Raw genomic sequence first — 20,819 nt, forward strand, 5'->3', positions numbered from 1 at the left:
TGCACTCTAACCGGGAGTCCTCCCTCTATTTATTGGGGACTTGGCCTGGAGGGTTTGCACGGAGCAGTCCCGTGCAATAAGTTTTTACGTCGGTTCACGGGCTCCCAGGCCACCTGTAATTTCTGCTGTCTGGAAGAGTCCGTGTTCCACATTTTTATTGAATGTGCGAGGTTGCAGCCCCTCTTTTTGAAGGGGCTGCTCCTCAAATTCTGGTTGCACTTCAGTCCCACACTCCTGATCTTTGGGCACTCTATGTGGAGGGGAGCAGGCAGGTCGGAAGGACTCCTCGTAGGACTAGGGGGCCATCACCCGGTCCAGGCAGCAGATGGTCGAGAGGGTCATTCAGCGCGACTGACTGCCTCTCGTCTGCGGTTGCATCCGAGCCAAGGTGTCCCTGGGGATGGAGCACGTGGTGTCCACCGGTACATTCGAGGCCTTCCGCGAGAGGTGAGCGCCGGATGGACTGGAGTGCATCACCACCCCCCCACAACCAAATTTTAATTTGATTTTAATGTCTAAAGTTTAATTTGTTTAAGTTGTCAGTTTTAGGGCCCTCCCTCCTTTTAGCCAGGAGGCACTTGTATAATTTGTGTTTCTAGTGCCCTCAAAAAAAACAAGGGAACACTTGAAAAGTTTTTGGAGTGTGCCCCTCACTTTAATAAGGGGGGCACTTGATTACTGATACAGCTAAAAATAGTTGAAGAGTTGTTGAGTTGGGAGTGGCTTAGCCAGTCATGTGATGTTCACAAGACTCAATAAAACTCCAGCTAGTTGGGTTCAGGGCATCCACGATGAGGCAGGAGGCTGGTGGATGAACTGGTAATGTGTAGTGTGATTGTTAAACCTTTGTTAATAAACCAACTAGTTCTTAATAGCAATGTGTTGCTATGAATTCTGAAGCTCCCTTCCCCCTCCGCCCGCCCCGCCCGCAACCCCCAGAACCTGTTTCTTTCTTTTTATCTCCTTGTCTCTAATGGCAGTTGGTCATTATCCCGCCATTCACACCTTATCTCACTAATGTTTTTCTAACTTCTGGCATTACCATTTGAATTTGGGCCATCATCCTTTTTGTCTCTCTAATCTCTCCTGCCTTCCCCCCTATCACAGACCTTCCCTTTTGTTTTTCCTTCCCCTCCCCCTTTCAGTGTTTGTTAAGAATCTGTTCTTTCCGAACACTCTCCAGTTCTGACGAAGGGTCATCGACCCGAAACGTTAATTCTGCTTTCTCGCCACAGATGCTGCCTGACCCGCTGAGATTTCCAGCATTTTCTGTTTTTAGTCCAGATTCCAGCATCCGCAGTATCTTGCTTTTGCCTCCATTTTCCAATTGACCTAACGATAACTCTGATGTTCTGCTTTTGTGACAATCAATCTTTATTTTGCGATTTGTACGCCACATGTATTCATTCTGTGACTGACAAGACACGTGCTCACATAACGTACAATAAGCTGCCCTTACTCGCACTGATCCCTGCAGGGTACTGCTTTCCACAAGCAACTTAGAAGCCATTGTAAAAAAAGGTTTGTTTTAAAAATAATTTTGTGCGTATTGGGCTCAAAGGAGTTACCTGAACCTCCGAATAGCACTTTTCTCATGGTATATGGTCATCTAAACACTTTGATTACAACATGCAGATGATTCACGACCAATCTATCATTTTATATTTTAAAAACTAGGTTGAATTGTTCACTGAATTGCACGTGTCATACCTGTTCACTCCCAGGTGATGGTGGGGGGGAACAACATGCTCAGTGCCACTCTGGGGCCACTTTCCACAAACTTATTTGTCGGCTTCCAAAGGGATTAACTAGTGATATTGGGGTGAGGAGGTCCTAAAGGAGTCAAACTGGCATCCGAACTTTCCACTGATGAGATGTGGGCACGCACAGTGAACCAACCTTGAGTTAACTTATTACAGCAGATATCATTCAGGGTTAGTAATGGCAGCAGGCAGCAGGGTGTTATCTCATAATACTCCTCAGAAGTGTCTTGGGATATTTCACTACATTTGTCAGTGGCAAATCAGGTTATCACAATTTGATTTGTTCTTAACAGCTGACCTCTTACTGCAACATAGAATAACTAAGACCGCCTATTTCCACCTCCGTAACATCGCCCGTCTCGGCCCTTGCCTCAGCTCATCCACTGCTGAAGCCCTCATCCATGCCTTTGTTACCTCTAGCCTTGACTACTCCTGGCTGGCCTCCCACATTCTACCCTACGTAAACTTGAGACGATCCAAAACTCAGCAGCCGGTGTCCTAACTCGCATCAAGTCCCGCTCACCCATCACCCCTGTGCTCGCTGACCTACATTGGCTCGCGGTCAAGCAACGCCTCAATTTTAAAATTCTCCTTATTTTCAAATCCCTCTATGGCCTCGCCCCTCCCTATCTCTATAATCTCCTCCAGCCCCACAACCCCCCCGAGATGTCTGCACTCCTCTAATTCTGTCCTCCTGAGCATCCCTGATTATAATCGCTCAACCATTGATGGCCGTGCCTTCTGTTGCCTAGGCCCCAAGCTCTGGAACTCCCTCCCTAAACCTCTCCGCCTCGCTACCTCTCGTTCCTCCTTCAAGACGCTTCCTAAAACCTACCTCTGACCAAGCTTTTGGTCACCTGCGCTAATTTCTACTTATGCGGCTCGGAGTCAAATTGTTATCTCATAATACTCGTGTGAAGTGCCTTGGGATGTTTCACTACATTAAAGGCACTATATAAATACAAGTTGTTGTTGTTGCAGAATTGCTTAAAGTAAACCTTAATGTGGCTGTCTATTGGAGAGTGACGTTTTCTGTCACCCACAGAAGTACTGAGTGAAACTCCAGAATATCTATTTATCCTAACACCTCTCTTATCTTCTTCTGGCTAGTTTTGGTCCATGAGTTTGGTCCATATTGCCACGATCGCAGTCACACGGCAGACATGATAGTAAATGGACTGGAGAGGGAGAACAGGGTGGAAACGTGTGTTTACAGCATCAATACATTGGCAGAGAAAACAGAAACATGGGTTTGATAGGTTGAATTTTTCCTTTTGTTCCTATTAAAGGCTGGCCTGTATAAATCTTAATCTTTACTTTTTCATTTTACTTTCAGTATTTGGTTATCTTTCCCTCTCTGCCTCCACCTATGGTTTTGCGATGGAACTGCATTGAGAGGTCGCCCTTGAATGCCACCCTGTTTACATTTAAAGGGTTGAAGCTATCCGAGCAATTGAAAAATAAACCTTATGGAGATGATGAATTAATGAATGCAGCTCTTTTACATCTGAAACATTGACAGAGTGTTTCATTTTGCATAAGCTCCATTCAATAGAGCATAATAAGTGTCAGCTGTGGCTCAGTGGGTAGCAACTCGCCTTTGAGTCAGAAGGTTGTGGGTTCAAGTCCCGCTCCAGGAATATGAGCACATTAATCTATGCTGATCCAGGGGAGTGCTGCACTGTCGGCGGTGCTGTCTTTCGGATGAGACGTTAAACCGAGGCCCCTTCTGCTCTCTTAGGTGGACGTACAAGATCCCATGGCACTATTTCGAACAAGAGCAGGGGAGTTATCCCCGGTGTCCTGGCCAATCATCATAAGCAGTCCATCAGAATCGAGGAAGACTTGCTTCCACTCTAAAAATGAGGCCTTAGGTGGCTGAACAGTCCAATACGAGAACCACTGTTCCTGTCACAGGTGGGGCAGATAGTCGTTGAGGGAAAGGGAAGGTGGGACTGGTTTGCCGCACGCTCTTTCCGCTGCCTGCGCTTGATTTCTGTATGCTCTCGGCATTGAGACTCGAGGTGCTCAGTGCCCTCCCGGATGCACTTCCTCCACTTAGGGCGATCTTTGGCCAGGGATTCCCAGGTGTCAATATTTATCCCTCAATCAACATAACAAAAACAGATAATCTGGTCATTATCACATTGCTGTTTGTGGGAGCTTGCTGTGCACAAATTGGCTGCCGCGTTTCCCACATTACAACAGTGACTGCACTCCAAAAGTACTTCATTGGCTGTAAAGCACTTTGGGACGTCTGGTGGACGCGAAAGGCACTATATAAATCCAAGTCTTTAAAAAATAACCAAGGCCAAGCTCCCTCTGTGTCATTCTCTCCGGATCAGTTAGAATCACACAGTTATAGCACTCTTGTATAATGTGATTATCAGATGAGTTCAGCTAAAGCAGATTAAGTAATAACATATCATTATTCTTAATGAATTAGGCACATCTATGGAATATTTCAAGGTGAAGTCAGAGATGAAGGGCAGCTGGAAGCCGAACACCCCACTGAGCAGACTCGAAAAATGTCATGATGATAATATTTATATACTTTCGTGCTTTCATGTGGCATTTAGGAAATTAACAAATTGCTAATAAGTCAAACGAATCTTAACCAGGGCTCCTTTCAGTCCTGATGAGGCTCCAATTCCCAAAGCACAACAGTGCAGTGAAACTTTCTGATCTTATTTAATACTGGTCTAGCTTAGCTATTGCTGTTGTGTGCAAGGCTATTGTAAGATATATCTGTCTGACGAGGACTATTGTAACAGAATTGTACTATACTAGTATTCAAAGAACCAGCAGTGTCGGTGAAAGTCTTCAAAAAATTGTCAGCCAGTGGCTCAGTGGGTAGCACCCTCGCCTCTGAGTCAGAAGGTTGTGGGTTCAAGTCCCACTCCAGGGACTTAAGCTCAAAAATCTAGGCTGACACTCCAGGGCAGTGCTGAGGGAGTGCTGCACTGTCGGAGTTGCCATCTTTTGAATGAGACGTTAAGTCGAGGCCCCATCTGCCCTCTCAGTTGGAAATGAAAGATCCCACGGCACTACTTCAAAGAAGAGCAGCGGAATTATCCCTGGTATCCTGGCCAATATTTATCCCTCAATCAATATCATCTGGTGATTATCACATTGCTGTTTGTGGGAGCTTGCTGTGTGCAAATTGGCTGTTGTGTTTCCTACATTACAACAGTGACTACACTCCAAAGTGCAGTAAAGCGGCCTGGGAAGTGTTGGAGTAGTTAAGGGCGCTATATAAATGTAAGGATGAAGGAGAGGTTTTTCTTTTAATCAAATGTAGAGCATAAGAGCTAATGACACAGGGTGATGGCTGTGAAGAGTGAGTAAAGTGAGCTGACACTGTCAGCCTTCCCCAGTCCCGAACGGACTGTCTGCCTTCCCAATTTCCCAAGTACTCTCTCATTGCCCCAATCCCTTACACATTCACTGCCTTTACGAATCCCTGATATCTAAGAATCCCTTTATCACAAAGACAGACTGGTTACCCGTGGATACCAAGCCCCGGGGACTGTATCCTCCATTCACCATTGAGGGGTTTACAAAATAAAAAGTTAAAAGAAACCTTAAGGGGCTGGATTTTAGGTTGTCTCATCATCATAGGCAGTCCCTCGGAATCGAGGAAGACTTGCTTCCACTCTAGGTGGCTGAACAGTCCAATACGAGAACCACAGTCCCTGTCACAGGTGGGACAGATAGTCGTTGAGGGAAAGGGTGGGTGGGACAGGTTTGCCGCACGCTCTTTCCGCTGCCTGCGCTTGCTTTCTGCATGCTCTCGGCGATGAGACTCGAGGTGCTCAGCGCCCTCCCGGATGCACTTCCTCCACTTAGTGTGGTCTTTGGCCAGGAACTCCCAGGTGTCGGTGGGGATGTTGCACTTTATCAGGGAGGCTTTGAGGGTGTCCTTGTTACGTTTCCTCTGCCCACCTTTGGCTCGCTTGCCGTGAAGGAGTTCCGAGTAGAGCGCTTGCTTTGGGAATCTCGTGTCTGGCATGCAGACGATGTGGCCTGCCCAGCAGAGCTGATCAAGTGTGGTCAGTGCTTCAATGCTGGGGATGTTGGCCTGGTCGAGGACGCTAACGTTGGTGCATCTGACCTCCCACGAGATTTGTAGGATCTTGCGGAGGGATGGGAAATGGTCCATGTTGATCGGTTATCTGTAGCCTCAGTTAGAGGGGCGTTAATGCGACCGTGCGTGCAGCTTTTAACACCCCGTCAGAAAATTCGTCACACGTTTCACGGGGACACAAACCAGTCGCGCCTGACTGCTGACGATCGCTCCGATCCTGACGTATTCCTGGTGTAACGCCCACGCTTGTGCCCCGGTCGGTAAATTCGGTGCGGCCCTCTCATTGAGCGCCTGCCAATAACAACGTATAGAAAAACAGTGGGTCCAGGTTTGCAGAGCCGGTAACTGGTGGCTACTTACAGGGATGAGGAAGCGCTTCCCTCGGAGGTCACAGTCAGTGCAACGTTCACACACGTGAACCTCCGAGTTTGCAGACGCAGACAGACGTAACAGTTCAGCTTGAGAAAAAGTCTATTGGAAAGCTTTAACGTGCCGCGCATTTAAGAGTTGGCTTTTCCCGGGATCGTAATGAGTCAGTCAAATTTAGCGCCGACATTTTCGTTAGCGCCTCCCCCCCAGCCCTCAGGTCAGATGTGTAATGGGTGATTTTGTGCCACCTTCAACTCTTTGCCCGAATCTGACGAATTTCTGAACGGGAGGCGGCAACTTTTTCACGGTTCTAAAATTACCGCTCCGCCCGGGTTACCACCCCAACTGAGACGCGACCGAATTTCTCCCCCAAAGAGCTCTATATTGTAGAAGGTGCAGTGGACAGACATAAGGTTGGCAAATGTATTTAACATGTACATTTAAAGATTGTACAAAAACCTAAATCTCTTCAATAAAATTGACAAGCCCATTAACCGTGACGCTCCCGCTGGAGCGAAGGGGCTTATTGATCAGTTGAGGACTTAGAATAAAAATGGACAATGTTTGTAAACTCATAGCTGGACAGTCCATACCTGGGTATGAAAAGAATGTTAGAGTGTCAGATAGGAAATTTTCTGCTCATCACACCTGATGGAGAGTCCCAAATGTTGATTGACCTGTTATGGATTTCATAGATTTGCTGCTTTTATTTCGGATCTCCAGCACTTGCAATCTTTATCTCCGAAGCTCATGGCACAGAGATAGGACACAAATAGCGCAATGGACTGCACAAACTGTACAGATACAGAGCGCAATTTCACACAAGAGACCATTTTTTTGTAGTTAGGGTTTTTAACGCATACACTATGCGGTAACAAGTTAACATTTATTTTTAATTATGTTTGAATGTTGAAACTGTTAACAGTGCCACCATCTGTGCACATAACCAGCTGGATTCCACATGTATGCAGAACGCTCCTGCACTCGTTTAAAAAGTGTAATAGCTACAAGCAAGGTATACAACAGTCAGTTCAACTGTCGACCCTGTGGAGATTAGAGGTGATCCAAAACTCGGCTCCCCGTGTCCTAACTACCACCAAGTCCCGCTCACCTATCACCACTGTGCTCGCTGACCTACATTGGCTCCTGGTTAAGTAACGCCTCAATTTCAAAATTCTCATCCTTGTTTACAAATCCCTCCATGGCCCTCGCCCCTCCCTGTAATCTCCTTCAGTCTCACAACCCCACGAGATGTCTGCGTTCCTCTAATTCTGCCCTCTTGAGCATTTCTGATTATAATCGCTCAACCATTGGTGGCTGTGCCTTCTGTTGCCGAGGCCCCAAGCCCTGGAACTCCCTGCCTAAACCTCTCTGCCCCTCTACCTCTCTTTCCTCCTTCAAGATGCTCCTTAAAACCTACCTCTTTGACCAAGCTTTTGGTCACCTGCCCTAATTTCTCCTTATGTAGCTCGGTGTAAATTTTTGTCTCATAATATTCCTGTGAAGCGCCTTGGGACGTTTCATTATGTTAAAGGCACTATATAAATACAAGTTGTTGTTGTTATAACACCATGTCAATTCCCTGTTACACAACCTGCTGGAAATCAGTCCGTCCAATGGGTGGAGTTTTCTCACAATCGCGAATAGAGAAAAGCTAAGGTTAATTTAAAAAGAAAACAATTTAAAGCTGATGTACGGCTATATAATATTGGAGCAAGCATTAAAATATGCCCCAAAACACCCAAACCAAACAGAACTGAACACTGTTGTATATGCTGACTATGGATGTACTCAATGTGTAGCCACTGTGAGATTGTATAAGATGGAGACTTGTTTACCTGATGTACTATCAATAAGGTTTACACTGTGTACATACATGCTGGCACCACTAGAGGGTGTAACTGGTGGAGACCGGGGGTTTCCTGCCCTGGTGGCAGGGCTCTGTATAAAAGGCTGCACACCATGCCTGCACAGCATTCTGGAGTTTGGAATAAAGGACCAAGGTCACTACAGTTCAGGTACAACATATTGCCTTGTGGAGTCATTCATAAGTTCATTAGAGACATAACAAACACGTTTTATGGAACAAAATGGAGAAAATGTGCTCAAACCTACATCTATACAGGTATCTCCCTCCCTTGTGTTTGATCAGGATAACGTACTGTCAGTGTGGACGCATGGAAGTGATTTTTCCTCCCACCTTTTCTCTTCTTTCTCAAACTCACGTAACAAAAAATATATAGTTTCACATCCTCAGAACATCTCAAAGCGCTTTACAGCTAGTGAGTAATGTTTTGAAGAGTAATCCCTGTTGTTATGGAGGAAAACATGGCAGTCAGGTTGCACACAGCAAAGTTGCACCAATAGCAATTTGATGATTGAGCAATTAAACTATTGTTTGCCGAAGAAGGCGTGTTAGCCTGGACACCAAGAAAACTCCTTGTTCTCCATTGAAAAAGTGCCATGGGATCTTTCATATTTAACTGCACAGGCAGTCAGGTCCCCATCCAATAGACAACACTTCTAACAATGTAGCATTGTATCAATACTACACTGAAGTATCAGCCTGGGTTATGTGCCCAAGTCATCGGGCTTGAACACATATGGGCTGGATTTTCGATCTTAGCATCCCAGAGGGGCGGCAATGGTGGCGGGAAGCATGGGTGGGTGGCCAGCTTCCAGTGCCCCGCCGGGACATTCAGTGCCGGTTTGACAGGACGCGGAACATTACCACCTGGAAGTGGCGAGCTGGTCTGCAACGCCCCTGGTTACGACACCGGCTCGCTTTTTGACTGCCGCCCGATCCGTAGCGCTCCATAGAGTGCTCCCTGCTGGGAACGCCTGTGAAAGCGGGTGGTCCAAGCTGCAGCGGCTGCAGTGAGGTAAGTTATGTCTGTAATGCATTTATGAATGACTCCACAAGGCAATGTATAGTACTCAAACTGTAGTGACCTTGTTCCTTTATTCGTAACTCCAGAGTGAGGCACATGCATAGTGGGTAGCCTTTTATACTGGGCCCTGCACACCTATGCAGGTGATCCTCAGGTCTTCCACCGCAGTGCCCTCTGGTGGACAGCCTCTGTCACAGGGGCAGGAAACCCCAGTCTCCACCAGTTGCACCCTCTAGTGGTGCCAGCATAGTATATACACAGTGTAAACCTTATTGATAGTACATCAGGTAACAAATCTTCATCTTATGCAACTATACAATGACTACACAGAGAGTATATCTATAGTCTGCACATATAACAATGTCCACCTCAGGTAAGTGTGATTGTTATTTTAAGGACAGGGAAGGGGTTGCAATTTATGTTGTGGTGGTGTGAGTTATATATTAAGAATGTTTTTGGTGGGTTTTTTCAGGTTTTTTGCCCACCCAGGCCTCAGTTTATGGCGCTCCGAGGCCGGCTGTTTAGCTTGGGATTTTGCCTTGCTCAGCCAGTGTAGCGCCCTAAAAGAGGTGTGCAATGCCTCCCTTAGCACCCTGCTCCAAACTCTGGGTCCAGCTGATCGATTTTGTGGCCACAGACGCAAACCATTTGCCGGCGCAAAATTTACCGCTCCGCCCGGGACACCGCCCCAACTGAGCCGCGACCGAATTTCTCCCCATGCTGTTCTACCTCAGAGATGATAGTGAGCCCAGCTTTGACAGGTTAATGCTTGGCTAGGAAGAGGGATTCCCTGAAGTTGGATATTTGATCTTTCTTGTCGTTGAATGTTCTCCCTCTCAATAAATCGGCCCCGACATGTGGCTGCTCCCTTCGCACTGTTTTTTTGCACATGTCTGGGCCTCTTGGGCATGATGACATCATGTTAAACACTCAAATGCCAAATATCTGAGTCTGCTGCTGTTAAATATTTAAAACAGCACCTTTTTAATGAAAGGATACTCGCAAAGTCTTCTTTTCTGAGGGGGAGCAGAAATGCCACGTTTCAGTTTATCTCAATAATATCGTGCACAAGTGATGCAATGATGTGTTTCAGCGAGCCATGTGTCATCGCTTTGCGAGCAAGACAAAAAGGCGGGGATGGGGGAGGGGTAGCCAAACATTTTGTTCAAGAAGATTACAGCCCCTTAACAATTTGACGGTAGTCCTGACAAGGCTGATAAGAGAATGAGAAGAGCGGCTGTAAAAGATTGTGAAATAATTGAATATATGATTAGAAAGCTGGGAAAAAAAATAGGTGAACGAGTAACAAAATGAACAATGTAAAACTTCAGAACAAACTAGAATAAAATAATTTAAGACTAATACGATCTGAGTTCCTCTAATGATTGCTCTAAACCAGAATATGCTCTCATCGGACAAGTACAATCCATTTTTATTATTGATCTAAAACTGAACAAACTGTGGTGATAAATCATTCTTCAAGCAGAAGGAAATTTTATGGATGGTACTTTCTGTTCCAAATATTCATTTACTGTCTATCTGCAAGAGTAGGATAACATATATTGGTTACCTTTGTAAAAAAACATCCTATTTGCCACTTCATTTTCCACCTCCGTAACATCGCCCGTCTCCGCCCTTGCCTCAGCTCATCCGCTGCTGAAACCCTCATCCGTGTCTTTGTTACCTCAAGACTTGACTATTCCAACTTACTCCTGGCTGGCCTCCCACATTCTACCTTATGTAAACTAGAGGTGATCCAAAACTTGGCTGCCCTTGTCCTAACTCGCACCAAGTCCTGCTCACCCATCACCCCTGTGCTCGCTGACCTTCATTGTCTCCCGGTTAAGCAATGCCTCGATTTCAAAATTCTCATCCTTATTTTCAAATCCCTCATTGGCCTCGCCCCTCCCTATCTCTGTAATCTCCTCCAACCCCACGAGATGTCTGCGCTCCTCTAATTCTGCCCTCCTGAGCCTCCCTGATTATAATTGCTCAACCATTGGTGGCAATGCCTTCAGCTGCCTAGGCCCCAAATCTCTGGAACTCCCTCCCTAAACGTCTCCACATCTCTAACACTCTTTCCTCCTTCAAGACGCTCCTTAAAATATACTTCTTTGACCAAGCTTTTGGTCACCTGTGCTAATTTCTACTTATGCAGCTCAGTGTATTTTTATCTCATAATACCCCTGTGAAGCACCCTGGGACGTTTCACTATGTTAAAGGTGCTATATAAATACAAGTTGTTGTTGTTGTATGTTTCTGGGAGGGCATTCATGCCTTAACAATCCTGTGTGTCCAAAAAAAATCTCCAAACCTCTCTCTTCATTCTTTTGATGATGGTCTTAACTTTTTTTGCCCACTAGTTAGCAATTCACTGACCAGTGGGAATAGTTATTCTTTATTTACCTTAACAAAGCCCCTCCTAATTCTGAATAGGTCAGTTCAATCCAATCTTGACCCTCTCTGCGTTAATAGAAAGTGATCCAGTGTCTCTAGTCCCTCCATAATTAAAGCCTCTTATCTAGGATGAGTGATTCTCCTCTTCACCACCCCCATGGCCTTCATGTCTTTCCTAAAACTGGACATGTTTTGACCTCGGGCAATGATGTCAAACAGGCGACATCGAATCAGCTGTCTGTTTATACATCTCTCCCGATTTTCATGTCCATTGACTTCAACAGGTGAGTGATCCCATGTTGCCCACTATACACTTTCGCCCCAAGTCAAACTGACCCCGAATTTCTAACTGTGACCTAATCAATAATTTTTATAATTTTAGCATTACCTCTCTGCTTTGGTAAACATGGCCCTCCATAGTGACATAGTACATTGAGAAGTGTAGAGGAACAAAGGGACCTTGGAGTGCATGTCCACAGATCCCTGAAGGTAGCAGGCCAGGTAGATAAGGTGGTTAAGAAGGCATACGGAATACTTGCCTTTATTAGCCGAGGCATAGAATACAAGAGCAGGGAGGTTATGCTTGAACTGTATAAAACACTAGTTAGGTCACACCTGGAGAACTGCATGCAGTTCTGGTCACCACATTACAGGAAGGATGTGATTGCACTAGAGAGGGTACAGAGGAGATTTACAAGGATGTTGCCTGGACTGGAGAATTTTGGCTATGGGGAAAGATTGGATAGGCTGGGTCTGTTTTGCTTAGAACAGAGGAGGCTGAAAGGAGACTTTATTGAGGTGTATAAAATTATGATGGGCCTAGGTAGAGTGGATAGGAAGGACCTATTTCCCTTAGCAGAGGGGTTAATAACCAGGGGACATAGATTTAAAGTAATTGGTAGGAGGTTTAGAGGGGATTTGAGGGGAAATTTCTTCACCCAGAGAGTGGTGGGGGTCTGGAACTCACTGCCTGAAAGGGTGGTAGAGGCAGAAACCCTCACCACATTTAAAAAGTACTTGGATGTGCACCTGTAGTGCCGTAACCTACAGGGCTATAGGCCAAGAGTTAGAAATTAGGCTGGATAGCTCTTTGTCGGCCGGTGCGGACACAATGGGCCGAAATGGCCTTCTGCCCTGCTGTAAATTTCTATGATTCTTCCGTGAAGTCGGAGTTCTCATTAGTTCCTTAATGATACCTTTGTGTCGAGGAAGTGTGAACACTGTAAACATCTGCATCATTTTCACTGCAATGATATTACGTGGAAGCAACACAGTAATTGTTATGTATGTAAACATTGCCAATGTGTAAGACTTGCCACCAGGGGGTGCACCTGTGGGAGACCCAAGGGTCACCTGCACACCTTGGGCAAGCAGGTATAAAAGGCAGTCTACCAAGCTGCCTCCTCACTCTGGAGTTACAATAAAGAGACCAAGGTCACAACAGTTTGAGCTTAAGATGTACAGTCTTGTGGAGTTATTCTAAACATAACAATAATTTTTTATGAGCTGTATCGTTACATCATCGTGACTTGAAAAAAAGATCTGCCAAACACATTCTGTTAACGGCGATGCCCACTTAAAGCATTGAGACAGTGCAGTAGTCCGCCTTGATCAGAAACAGACTGTTTGAATTGCATTACCTTCGCAGTCTGGGGCCAAGCAAAGGTTGAGATCTATTCATTCCCCGTCTTTAATGAGGCAGTATCTGGGAGGCTTTTCTTGAAATCCACAGAGAAATGGAACGCAATGTACCATGCTTCCTCTAACATTTCCTCCCCGAAGCAAGTATCTGGTAACAGTGATTTCTGCTTGCTTTCATGTGCAAAGTCTTTTTGGGACTGGAACTCTCAATGACCTCCCTTTGGAATGAGATAGTAGGGAAAGATGACATTGGTGGGAAAGCTATACGTTGGGGATTTACAACGATTCGTTTTATATTAATCACTACTTCAGTCAGACTGCACACCTTGTGTATGGTATCTGTGCAATGTCACAGAAATTAAACAAACCACAAATCGTGCCTTGTTGTATTTCAACATGATTCCACCGACTGCCAAGATCTTCAGTGCAGGACGAAATATTCCCAACTAAATCTTTCAAAATTAATTGAAAGAAAGCTGTCTAAAAAAAAGCTTAGTTCTGCAAACTTTCAGGACTGTGTAAACATGTATCCTCCAGTAATAAATAAGACATTACCTTTCAAAGTATCCTGCCAGACAAATGTCACTAAATTATTGATTGGAACTGCAATTTTTCTTGAAGCCCAAACACTTATTATGAATATCGTTATGCAACACTTGTAAAAAAAAAACCCTTTCCCTCCATTTCCAAACTGTTTGGTCCAAGTTTTAATTTTGTTTTGGATCCATGAAGCCGGTTGAGAACAATTTGCAGACATCCTGTCTGGTCTACGCATTATGTAGCGTGGAACACAAATCTGAATTATGCATAACTCCATATCTGTGGATAAGGGGAATGTAACTCAAGCCAAGAGCCTCAGCCGCGCAGTCTATTCTGTGGTTACGTGAACATTTATAATGTTCTTTCACTCCTATTCGTATATGCCAATTGTGCAGTTTTTAATTCAGGATTTATTGTAGATTTGCTGGAGTTGGCACTTTTATAGTTTCTGGAACTGCAATCTTCAATTTATTCAGATATCTGAATCAAATTCAGTTGACGAGCTATTGAAGGGTGAAATATTTCTGCCGTTAGCTCTATGAATACAAAAGGGCGTAAGTAGCTCCAATCAGCACTGAATTATACTATAACCTAATGCAGTGCAGCACAGAACAATACCTGGACTTGATCACATCTGCACTTCATTATTTTACCGACTTGGCCTGGAAAGGATTTTGGTTTAATTTATGGGGCTGGATTTTCAGCTTTGATGTTTTTGGGGTGATAATGGTGGAGGGGAGGGATAATTAGTGGCCGGGAATAGTTTGCACCTTAATAGGTAAGTTTGGGCAGCTGGGCCCTGAGTCAGGGGGCACAGTGCTAATGGAGGTGTTCGGCGTTAGCATGGGAAACTCCCGAGCTAAAGAGCCGGGCCGCGAGCGCTCCGAGAGACGCCTGGGGGAGCGGGAAACCTTAAAAAACCCCACAAAAACATTCCCACGCCACCACAACACAAATCGCAAAAAAAAATTAAAAGAAAAAACAATCACACCTCTTTGCCGAGGGGATGGTTGGGACGCCCTGATTTCCCAGCGGTCAATGCGGGGTGCAATTCTGGGCGGACGGGTCGGGCAGGAGCTCAAACTCACGTCGGTGTCGCAACCAGGGGGCGTTGCACACCGGCACAGTTCTTCCGGGTGGTGCTGCTTTGCGCCGCCACTAAACTGGACCCGAGGATCGCCGCGGGGCGCTGGAGGCTGACCGCCCGCCCAGAACACCTCACCGCCGCCATTGCATTACCATCTATCGGTCCCCTACTTTTCGCTGGAGAAATATCACCAAGGATGTCTCCGCAAGATCCTGCAAATCCCCTGGGAGGACAGACAACATTAGAGTCCTCGTCCAGGCCAACATCCCCAGCATCGAAGCACTGACCACACTCGATCAGCTCCGCTGGGCAGTACACACTGTTCACATGCCAAACACGAGACTCCCAAAGCAAGCGCTCTACTCGGAATTCCTTCACGGCAAACGAGCCAAAGGTGGGCAGAGGAAACGTTACAAGGGCACCCTCAAAGCCGCCTTGATAAAGTGCAACATCCCCACCGACACCTGGGAGTCCCTGGCCAAAGACCATCCTAAGTGGAGGAAGTGCATCCGGGAGGGCACTGAGCACCTCGAGTCACATCGCCGAGAGCATGCAGCGGAAAGAGCATGCAGCAAACCAGTCCCACCCACCCTTTCCCATAACAACTATCTGTGACAGGGACTGTGGCTCTCGTATTGGATGTTCAGTCACCTGTTCATTTTTAGAGTGGAGGCAAATCTTCCTCGATTCCGAGGGACTGCCTATGACGATTGTTGTGTATGGAGAAAGAGTCAGACTGAACACTGTGAGCTCAAAGTAAAGTGTGACCGTAGTCTTTTATTGAAGGTTTCCAGAGTGCCTCTCCAACCTGTGAAGCCTCCTTAAGTACCTGTGCTCCCAAGGGATTATGGGATCCCTTGGAACTCCAGGGGATAAGCCCTCTGGTGGCTGTACAGAGTAAATACAAGTTTACATATATAACAATGATGATGACTTTTTACACTAATGTTCCTTCCACCACCAACCCCCCAAAATGTGTCAGTATTGTGACTATCTCGATAATCTCTACTCACGCAAAATACTGCTGGAAATCTGAAATAAAACAGGAAATGCTGGAAATACTCAGCAGGTCAAGCAGCATCTGTGGAGAGAGAAACAAAGTTAACGTTTCAGGTCGATGACCCTTCGTCAGAACTGGAAACAGTTAGAGATGTAACAGATTTTAAGCAAGCACAGAGGCCTTGCACCCTATCACAGACCTTCCCTTTTGTTCTTTCCTCCACTCCCCTTTTCCCTGTCCCTGCACTTGTTTAAAATTTGTTACATTTCGAACTTTTTCCAGTTCTGACGAAAGATCATTGACCTGAAACGTTGGGACTAAAATTCTGGCCTCACCGGGTACGTACGAAGTACGGACGGACCTGGCGAGACCTGTTTTCGGGGTGCGGTGCGCATGCACCAAAAATCGTCTTTTCCGATCTGTCAAGATTTGTCCACTGCATCCCCGGGAGAAGGACATTCGCGCGGGTGAGATAGTGCTATTTGCCCAACTCCTGCCCAGCGATTGTCCTTCAAACTCTTACGCCTGGTAAAAGCAGGTGCATAGCCTACTTTTACCAGCATAAGAGTTTTAAAACATATAAAAATTAAATTTAAATTACATTTTTAAACCCTGTCCATTAAGCTAAGTTTATTTTAAACCGTATTAAAATTTCAAAAAAGATTTTTTTTTTTCTTAAACATTTAATTAACTTTAATTTCAATTCATTTTAAGTATTTTATTTATTTATTTTGTTGTGTTTGGGTGTTTTCGGGGTTTTTCTCATTGAAGGTAATGGGAACTCGGAGAAACGGAGTTCCCATTATTATCAATGAGAATACTGCACTGTGATTGGTTGTCCGGGCCCACATCACTTCAGCTTGGACTTGTGTACCTCGAAGACAGATCCCCATGTGCTGCATAGTGAATCTAGGCCTCCGACCGGAATCCTACGTTTCTCTGGGACCAAAAGGTAGATTCAGAGATTGTTTTCAGGTCAGAGGCATTCGTATGAAGGAAGCCTCCGACCTCAAATGTTAGGCCTGTTACCTCTGCTTCTCTCTCCACAGATGCTGCCTTACCTGCTCAGTAATAGCAGCATTATCTGTTATCTATAATCCTCTGTTCCCCATCTCAGCAAAAAAACATTAGTGATTCTTTTAAGGCATAATCCCTATCATTTTATGTCCTCCATAATTGTATTTCCCCCTTTTTATGACATGTCCTAGAGAAGATATTCTGGCTTCTTTCATGGCTGCCCCTGAGTTGCCTGCTGAGACGTGAGCAGGAGCAGCACAGAGTAATTTCCCGCTGTCTTTTTCCGTCTTGAAAGAAATCATTCCAAGTCTGTTTGGTGCCTCACCCAAGTTGACTTGGTTTGGGACTGGCCGTGTGGGAAACTGCAGGTTCAAACTTGCACAAACCTATAGCACAGCACATTATTGTGCCAACGGTCTATTGCTGTCGCCCAAGTGCCCACCCGATTGGTCACAGTAAATAATAAACTTATTATTATAGTAAGATTATTGACATCAAAATAATATGATAACTTCATAGAATCGTAGAAATTTACAGCACGCAAGGAGGCCATTTCGGCCCATCATGTCCAGCCTAATCCCACTTTCCAGCTCTTGGTCCGTGTCATGTATTTGCTTCAAGGGTTCTTTGCTTAATAATTCATAGCAATACATTACTATTAAGAACTAGTTGGTTTATTAGCAAAAGGTTTAACAATCACACTACACATTACTAGTTTATCCACCAGACTCACAACCACCTGCCTCATCGTGGATCCCCCGAACCCAACTGGCTGGGGTTTTATTGAGTATTGTGAACATCACATGACTGGCTAAGCCACTCCCAACTCAACAGCTCTAGAAACCTGTGAGCATCCTCACAGGGGCATACATTACAGTCCATAGCCTTGTAGGTTACGGCACTTCAAGTGCACATCCAAATACTCTTTAAATGTGGTGAGGGTTTCTACTTCTACCACCCTTTCAGGCAATGAGTTCCAGTCCCCCACCACCCTCTGGGTGAAAGAATTTCCCCTCAAATCCCCTCTAAACCTCCTACCAATTACTTTAAATCTATGCTCTCTGGTTGTTGACACCTCTGCTAAGGGAAACAGGTCCTTCCTATCCACTCTATCTAGGCCCCTCATAATTTTATACACCTCAATAAGGTCTCCCCTCAACCTCTTCTTTTCCAAAAAATACAAGCCAGTCTATCCAATCTTTCCTCATAGCTAAAAATTATCCAGTCCACGCAACATCTTTGTAAATCTTCTCTGTACCCTCTCTAGTGCAATCACATCTTTCCTGTAATGTGGTGACCAGAACTACACTCAGCACTCTAGCTGTGGTCTAACTGTTTTTAGAAGAATGTCTGTAAGGCTCGCCATCTCAAGTTCAACACAGCAGCATGTCCATTCTAGTGAACTGAGCTGAAAGTTTTGCTAACAATGGTCAACGTTTCCTACATTACAACAGTGACTACACTCCAAAAGTACTTAATTGGCTGTAAAGCGCTTTGAGACGTCCAGTGGTCGTGAAAGTCGCTATATAAATGCAAGTCTTTCTTTCTTTCTTTCTGTCTAGCCTTTCTCCATCACGAATTGCTTCAGTGATTAAATGACGCGGTCAGAGTCTGCACAGGTGTGCATCCACATATGATACAGTCACACGCTTCCGCTGATTCACTGCCACCACACTCTGGCATCTGACTCATGCAATGGTCATTTGTGATGTCATTTTCCCCAAGTCTGCGATTAAGAGTCATCTGCAGTTGGCAGATCCAATACTGGTTTAGAGATCTATGACACAGGCTCACTGATGGATAGTCGTCCGGCCCCAGCATTCACTAATTCGGACATCTGGGTATCACATGACACCAAGACTAGTTGCTGTAATGGGAAAATGATGGCTGATCTTCAACTTCAACTCCACTTTCCCACCCAATCACCAAATCCCTTGAATCCCTTCGAGTCCAAAAATCTATCTCTCTCAGCCTTGAATATATTCGATGACAGAGCATCCATTTTTTAAAAAGATCTACCTAGCCATTGGATGCTTTGAATATGGTATGTTCTACCAGCTGAGAGAATGTGACAGAATTCTTTGCACTAAGAGTACCAACAGTGAAATATCTGGAATCTTGTGAGCCGGGTCAATTCATTACATCCTCATTATCTGTGAGTGAGAATTTCCTCCAACACAGAATGAATCACATCTTCATTCAAGACTACCCACTGGATTTGTGTCTGTCTACATTTGAACTGTTCCCCGATGCTTTTGCTGATCAGTTCACCGTCCATAAGTTTGGTAACATGAATACAATCAGGACAATGGGCTAGAAATTCACTGGGATAATGGCCCTCGCGAGTGTCATTAAAGGGGCGGTAAAGGGTTTGCAGCCGCGAGCGGCACCATTAACGCTCGGTAAATTCCGTGTGCCAGTACCGGCGCTGCTGAGGAGTATCGCCCGGGAGCGTAGCGCCGGTGTGCAACGCCCCCTGTATCGACACGGAACCAAAATTTGGTTTGCGCTGCACCTGTAGCGCCCCCTAGGGACACTGCCAGAGAAAGCTGGAGTGCAGAGCTGTCCTGGGGCGCGAAGGGAAGGAATGACTGCATGAGGCGAGTGTGACTGATATTATTGTTCATTGTTTTGCGATTTAACTTTATTTGGGGTGTATAGGGAATGGTTTTTGTGTTTTTTGTTCCGATTTATTTTTTTTCAGGTAGGCTTCTCTGAAGATGCTACGAAGTCGGCTCTTTCGCAGGGGATATTCAGTTGTTCACCCGGCCTAACATCCCGAGAGAAGTGTGGAACGCCTCCCTTAGTCCACTCCACTGTCAGGCGCAAACACTGAATTTGTTGGCTGCCAACACAAAGCATTTCCCGGCGCCAAATTTATCCACCGCCCGACATTAATGCCTTGAAAAACCTTCAATCTCATTTCCAGCCGAATGTTTTCCAATCGAAGGTGGAGAACAATGCAAACTAAAGTATCTATCATGTATACATAGAAACATAGAAAATAGGTGCAGGAGTAGGCCATTCGGTCCTTTGAGCCTGCACCACCATTCAATATGATCATGGCTGATTCCTGCTTTCTCGCCATACCCCTTGATCCCTTTAGCCGTAAGGGTCACATCCCTTTTGAATATATCTAACGAACTGGACTCAACAACTTTCTGTGGTAGAGAATTCCACAGGTTCACAATTCTCTGAGTGAAGAAGTTTCTCCTCATCTCAGTCCTAAATGGCTTACCCCTTATCCTTAGACTGTGACCCCTGGTTCGGAACTTCCCCAACATTGGGAACATTCTTCCTGCATCTAACCTGTCCAATCCCGTCAGAATTTTACATGCTTCTATGAGATCCCCTCTCATTCTTCTAAATTCCAGTGAATATAAGCCTAGTCGATCCAGTCTTTCTTCATATGTCAGTCCTGCCATCCCGGGAATCAGTCTGGTGAACCTTCGATGCACTCCCTCAATAGCAAGAATGTCTTTCCTCAGATTAGGAGACCAAAACTGTACACAATATTCAAGGTATGGTCTCACCAAGGCCCGGTACAACTGCAGTAAGACCTCCCTGCTCCTATACTCAAATCCTCTCACTATGAAGGCCAACATGCCAATGTATGTATACATTGATTACTGGATTAGATGCAATACGGAGAATACAAGTAACCGCAATATAAAGGTTCACTCCCAACAAGGGGCTAATATTTGTTACATTTCTCTCAGTTATGACATTTACATCTGCAAGTGCTGAAAATCAATCGCAATTGAAATAAAGCTGTTTCTAAATAGAGACTATACGTTTTAACTGCATGAACGTCTATGGGTTAGAGCTTCGCCCATTATGAGGTGTTAATCCCGGCTGGTCGGTGAGAGTCGTGCCTTATGAAATTTAATGTCGTCAACCGCAAAATTAAGTTTCAACGCCCCAAGAGGGAAATGGATCAGTAAATCAGCCGTTGCACAATTCTCTTAGGGCAGTGAAGGCGAAAATCGTTGCACTAAATTTCCAGAGCGAATGTGGATGAGGCGAA

The 20,819-nt window shown here is 45.3% G+C and overlaps 1 protein-coding gene across 5 annotated transcripts in view; it reads right to left on the minus strand.

The window, feature by feature from the left end:
• Positions 1-20,819, minus strand: part of LOC139273283 (filamin-A-interacting protein 1-like) — a 432,733-nt gene that overhangs the window by 311,089 nt on the left and 100,825 nt on the right. Inside the window, exon 1 of one of the 5 annotated variants that reach the window (XM_070889982.1) lies at positions 9,840-9,939. The exons of the other annotated variants lie outside the window; for them this stretch is intronic. The gene's annotated coding sequence lies outside the window, so the exon portion shown is untranslated. Of the gene's footprint in view, positions 1-9,839; positions 9,940-20,819 lie in introns of those variants that run through there. 5 annotated transcript variants of the gene reach the window in all.

Source organism: Pristiophorus japonicus, chromosome 9, assembly GCF_044704955.1.
Source record: "Pristiophorus japonicus isolate sPriJap1 chromosome 9, sPriJap1.hap1, whole genome shotgun sequence".
Lineage (NCBI taxonomy): Eukaryota > Metazoa > Chordata > Chondrichthyes > Pristiophoridae > Pristiophorus > Pristiophorus japonicus.